Consider the following 6795-nt stretch of genomic DNA (forward strand, 5'->3'; position numbering starts at 1 on the left):
CCTATTTGTGGTGTGTGTCTTGATGTTGTTCCACAAATGGAGGGACCTACAGTTTCAAGCCGACTCAGAACGGCAGATATTTTTATGAGGAGCTTCTTCATGGCAGAAATACGCTCGGAGGTTTGCCATTGCCTGCCGTGGGGCGACCGCTATTAGAAAAATGTTTTTCTTAATTTTGGTGTTTCACCGAGATTCGAACCAACGTTCTCTCTGTGAATTCCGAATGGTAATCACGCACCAATCCATTCGGCTATGGCGGCCAACTGCAGCCAGAAAAAAGGCACATACGCTCAGGCCAACCCAGCTCTACCTTAAGTCTAATAAGCGGACTGGGTTTGGATGAGGTACTGTGATGAGTAGAGGACACAAGGGACCAAGGACAAAGGGTTGAAGTGCAAAGCTCGAAGTAATCTAATCCTCGATGCGCCACTCTCCCAAAACTAATCATGGGGATGCCTATTCTCTCAAGTTTTTCTTGTGAGCCATTGAATTCAGAAGCTCAAAAATGGGATGTTAGAGCTGAGGCGAATTCTTTTAAGGTGTTGACATTAGAGCAGATGATTTTTCGAATTTGTGTCTTGATTGTCAAAGTGGTTTGCTTCATGGTTGGTTTATTTATATTCTCATGGACATTTTGACACTAAGATTCTTTTTTACAAAAACAAAATACATGTAAATGTTGTTGATGTTCAGGTGAATATGACCATTAAAAGGTTCGCTTTGGTAGGACCTCCAGAATATTTTGCTGAACGGCTTCCTAAGATGAAAATACGAGAGAATTTTTCCCTCTAACTCCTGATTTCAAGGAAATAATAAGATATACCAGCAACTTCAGGCCTCGAACTCATTAAAATGGCCACTCGTTCAACAGCAGTAGATTTTCCTGCAGGGTGCAGCGGTGTGTGTAGGAGTGCCATATATTTTCGGCTGCCTTTTATGTGCAATTTTACAACAATTTTAATTATAATTTCTCCCAACCACAGCGCAATTTCTGGAAGAAAAAATGAAATGAACTTAACTACAAAATAGTAGTAGAAAAATCAAAAATGTGTACTCATGTCACTTCAGTTGTATGAATTGTGTTTGGCGTTGTTTTTTTTTTTTTTGCTCTCTTTGTGCACGCTTTTGTTTTGACACTGGCGGCATAAAAGAGTTGACAGCACTAATGGGATGTTGTATTGTATTATCTTATATTTTCGTAGGTACATTTTGCGTATAATGAGCGCACGCGATTGTGTGTGTGTGTGTGTGTGACATCCGTTTCTTAAAAAGTGTGGGTAGATAGTTTTAATAGTAATTTCGTTTTTTTTTCTACCAATGGCATTCTCTGCTTGCAGTCAAAGTACGAATATTATCGCAGGAGTGAGAGTAATAGAAATTTTCTATCAGAAGCGTACAACAACTATGCGCACATGTAAGACTCCCTTATGACAATTACAAGAGTGCGCGATCCTCTGACACTTTTTCTCACTGACATTTCCCTAAAGCGTTAAATAATAGGAGTTGCATATCACAGGGGAATCTGTGGTTCGAGTTCGGAGTTTGAGATGGTCTTGGCATGTATTCGTGGCATTTGTAGTTCGCAGGATTATTAGATTCCAGAAGCTCATTAATCTCCTGGACCAACAGCTTCTGTTTGCTTGAGATAATTTCTTTCTTTTTTAACTTAAATCTTTCCAACATTCGAGCTTTTAGTTTCATCACAACAGCATTCATCTAAGACGCCATCTTTTTAGAGTAAAAAGTTGAAAATCAGGAAGGCAACAGTCAGTCGTCTTGTATGGATGTGGGGGCGCTATCGGCAAAAGATGGCTCATTTAGCCTAAAGTTACATTTTGATTAAATAACACAATTTAAAAGCCAATTTGGCTGCATGAAGTCTTTGTCTAGTGGAACTCGCTGGAAAGGATGACATTAGCTAAAAAGCTGAAGAGAGTCCAAAGGTTGATATCAGTGCAGCACTTCGTACGACTTCTACTCTAGCGCTTAACGCCATGCTGAATGTGGACCAGTGCACATCGTAGAGAAAACAGCCGCTGAACGCGCCGCATTCACAGCCAGGCCATAAGCTAAACTTAAGCTACGGGCACTTTAGTATTCTTAAAAACTTTGAGTTCATCCCCATGGTCTTTGATCAATATACACCCACGCTCGGTCCGTGCGATACTTTTTTCATTCATACTCCCTCAAGGGAAGAGTAGTGGACCTGTAGTGGACCTGATGCAACATTTGGCGACAAGGCATATCAAACATGTGTACGGATGATTTGAAGCCGAACGGAATGGCTGGTGAGCGATTATCCTGCGAGGAGCTCTCCATCAAGCTCAAACTTAGGCTTTCGGACCACTGCAGTGTTTTCCAAGCGGAGATAGCCGCAATTAAGGAAGCAGTGAATTAGTTGCTTAGTTCTGTAATTGCTCTAAAGGATATCCACTCCGACAACCAGGTGGCAATTAGCGACTCGCAGTTTGTGCGTTCGAAATTAGTCTGGAATGCCTGGTTTATCTCTCGACTACATCTGAATACCTCGATATTAGGCTTATTTGGGTTACCGGTCACACTGGCATAGAAGGAAATGCAGAGCTGAAAAGCTGGGTAGACAGAGGACCCAGGAGACAGTTCGCACGCGAAATGAGAAGATTGGAGTTCCCTTGAGATGTTGTACTCTACTCTTGGAAGGATCGGTCTCGTGTCAACTTATCAAGCGCTGGGTTAGTGCGCAAACATACAACGCCGCGAGATCCTTCTGGCCACTGATATATCGGAGGTGCTTGAGAGAACTGCTTAAGCTAACAAAACCGCAGATCCCGATTTCGGTGGGTATTCTTACCGAACAGTGTCCGTAAGGTATCCATGTGGTGTGATTGCTATAAGTCTTTTCTGCAGAAGATGCCTGGAGAATGAGGTGGAATCATCTCAGCACCTTCTTCTCAGTTGCCCTGCTCTCACCGGGTTACAATTCAGACATATGGGCTCTTACTTCTTGCTCTTCATCCAATTTGTGGCGTGTGTCTTCATGTTGTTTCACAAATGGAGGGAAATTCAGGGAGCCGGATCCGAATGGCAAACGGTTTTTATGAGGAGCTTTTCACGCCAGAAATACGCATGGAGGCTTGCTATTGTCGGCTGAGGGGCTATCACTATTAGAAAAAACTGTGCTTTCATTTTTGTGTTTCACAGAAATTCCAAGTTACGTACTCCCGATTGGTAGTTCCGCACCAATCATTTCGCTACGGCGGTTGATATAGCAGATTTAAATATCATCTTGATGATGGTGAAACACCAAAATTAACAAAAACATTTTTTTAATAGCGGTCGCCCCTCGGCAGGCAATGGCAAACCTCTGCGTGTATTTCTGCCATGAAAAAGCTCCTCATAAAAAAATATCTGCCATTCGGAGTCGGCTTGAAACTGTAGATCCCTCCATTTGTGGAACAAAATCAAGACGCACACCACAAATAGGAGGAGGAGCTCGGCCAAACACCCAAAAAGGGTGTACGCGCCAATTATATATAGTGAAATCTCCCACAAGCGGACACTCACGGTCCCACAATTTTCGTCCGCTTATGGGGAGTGTCCGCTTATGGGGGTTGAAAAAAAACTCTAAGTTAAAATTACTATCCCACCTCTTTAGACAATTTTTTTATGGTACGTTTAGTGTTTTCATATTTATTGAAAAATATATATGTATGTATGTACATTTTTATATTGGGAACAATGAATATATTTACACATTTGAATATACATATGTATTTGATTGAACATATTTATATTTTAGGCTTAAAAAATTCATATACCGTAGTCTGTCGTAGATTTTCCTGTTTATGTTTCAGAAAAAGGTTTCAAGATGTCATTCTAAAGTCTTGGCGTCTTGGAATCTAGTAATATCGTCTCTTAGAATTTGTTTAATTCGACGCAGTTTTTCTAATGCTTCAGGATATGACTTGATCTGACGTTCATCCTGGACACATACATGATTTGAGTCTTCGCTTTCTCCGTCAGATAATTCCTCAGTATTAATTTCGTCAATGACAACGTTAATATTATTGTCTTCTGTATTAACAACTTCATCGATTAACAAAAACTCTTCTGTATACTGACCTTGCTGATTTTCATTTAAAATCTTTATCAAAGCCGCTAGTGTCGATATGGGAATATTATCCTCTGCCTCGAAGTCAGAACATTCAAGCGGAGCTTTTTGAAACCCGGCTTTCGAAAAACAAAATGTCAAAAGTTTTTGAAAGTCTGTCCATTGGAATGTCTCCTAATTTTGTCAAAATATGTTTAATTATATGGCATCTGTAATGACACTTAAAATTTTGTATTATACCCTGATCGAGGGGCTGACAAACGGATATTGTATTAGCAGGTAAAAAGATCAACTTTATGTTATCTAGTTTAATATCTCTAGGGTGAGTTGTAGCATTGTCCAAAAATAATAAAATTTTTCTCTTCTGGCAGCCCATTTTTTTATCAAGCATTTCTAGCCACTCACACATAATTTCACGAGACATCCAAGCTTTCCGGTTTGACTTCCATTCCACTGGCAAACTTCCTATATTGCCTCTTTTAAAGGCGCGTGGGCATGCTGCTTTTCCGATAACCAATGGCTTTTCTTTATCACCAACCATATTGGTACACAATAGCACAGTTAATCTTTCTTTTTATAACTTACCGCCCACACATTTTCCATTCTTCAGAGCTAGAGTTTTAATGGGCAAAGCACTGAAAAATAGTTCAGTTTCATCCGCGTTGTAAATATATTTTGGGCTGTAGCCTAATTAAATATTTGGTAGCTTTTGTTTAAATTGCTGCCATCCTCGGAAGATTCCCCACATATTCTTTTGAAAGTCACATTATGAAACCTACACCATTGACGCAAAAAAATTTATGAGAGGTTTTTATTGTTTTCTTTACACATTTGTTCAGTGATATATTTTGCTTGTCCGTTACCGAGAGGTCCGCGTCCGCTTTCGAGAGGTGATTAGAAAAAGAAAAAATTAGAAAAAGTGTCCGCGTCCGGTTATTAGAGTGTCCGGTTATTAGAGTGGAATTCGTTTTAAAAACACAACATAAAGCTTGGTTCCTCAGTTTTTGTCCGGTTATGGGGAGTGTCCGCTTATTGGAGGTGTCCGCAAGGGGAGGTTTCACTGTATATATAATATATTTATATATATAATCCCTTTCAACTGTTGGCCGCAATCGCGCCGTAATTCGGTCAAGCGTAAACACCAGTTTTGAATTACTCGCTGGAGGACTTCGCTCGATGTCTCGTGAATAACTTCAGTAATGGTGGCTTCCAATGCCAATCGAAGCTGGTTTGCCGACAAAACATTTAGACTTTACATACCTGCACAAATAAAATACCAAAAATGTGATCGAATGCACTGACCCAAGACGAGAGACAAGTTGCATGGCAAGTAGCGTTGTTTTGTTGGAACCAAAGGTTGTAAAGATCACGGAATTCAATTTTTGTTATCAAAAAGGCGTTTTTAAGGGCGCAATGGCGTTCCCCATTTACCGTTACATAGGCGCCAGCCTCGTCATTGAAGAAATATGAGCCGATGATTCCTCCAGCCCATAGGTCGCACCAAACGATTGTTGAATTTCGCTTGTTAACAATGGAGTGGAGAGCTAGGGAAAATCGCATTGCAGTGATTCGGTTAAGTGTGGTAAAAGTGCAAGTGAGTTTTAAGAATTGCTGAAAAAACTGAATATTTTGAGAGTGTTTGTTTACTGCACGATCAATCGATTTTCCCAAATTTCGAAATTGCAGACTTGAAAAGAAGTGGTCGTCCCCGCGTGATTCGAACCAGTGCAGCTTTAAAAGCCGTTCGAGAAAGAATTCGCAGAAGTCCCCTTAGAAAGGGGTTTAGCGTGGCCACCATCCAGCTTCCGTAATGGTTTGGAGGGAAACGTCGTAGCGTGTAAAGACGTTACATCTCTTCATTTCTGCGAACAAGAGGCTAAGACCAGGGTACAAGTTTACCAAAGGGATGGCTTAGAAGGCCTGAAGAAGCAGTTAATAAGTACTCAATGGAGAGCGTTGGATCTTCCAGCAAGATTCCGCTCCAGACCATAAGACAAAAACCACTCAACAGTGGCTTCATAGCCGCAAAAGATTGGCAGTATGCGTAGTCCATTGGGCTGTGGTTTGTGGTCAGAATTTGGGAACATGCCCTGTCGAAGACCTCACAGAAATTTGGAGAGTCTCAAATAACCTTTAGTTTGAGCAGCGAAGCCAATATGCTTGGAAAACGTGCTTGCTGTAATAGTTGAATCACCTAATCGGTTGAAGGATTGTGCAAAAGCAAATGGTGACCATTTCGAATAAAAATCAAATTTTTTTTTAAATATTTTCATGATTAAATAAAACTAACTTCATTAAAAAAAGTATTATAATTCCATATCCATAACGGACTTAACTTGTAACAGAACTTATGGCACGACTAAGTACATATAATACATATTTGTCGTAGACTTTGAATTAAAATCGTCGCGTGATATGGTTTATGGTGTGGAACTTGAAGTCCGTTGGAATGTACACTTCTCACCCATGCATCTTCGAATTCACCCAAATATATATTTTCAAATCATTAACTATTCAATTAAGTTGTATCTAACCACAAACAAATGGCATAGCAAAAACATAGTAAATAAAGAAAATAACCAGTAATTACTTACAATAACAACTCATACAGCTGTTGGTTGGAAAGACACAAACTTTCAATTAATTTTCAAAAACATTACATAAAAAATAGCAAATTGACCCTTTTCGAACTCAAACTATGCGCA

Source organism: Anastrepha obliqua, chromosome 2 (genome assembly GCF_027943255.1).
Source record: "Anastrepha obliqua isolate idAnaObli1 chromosome 2, idAnaObli1_1.0, whole genome shotgun sequence".
Lineage (NCBI taxonomy): Eukaryota > Metazoa > Arthropoda > Insecta > Diptera > Tephritidae > Anastrepha > Anastrepha obliqua.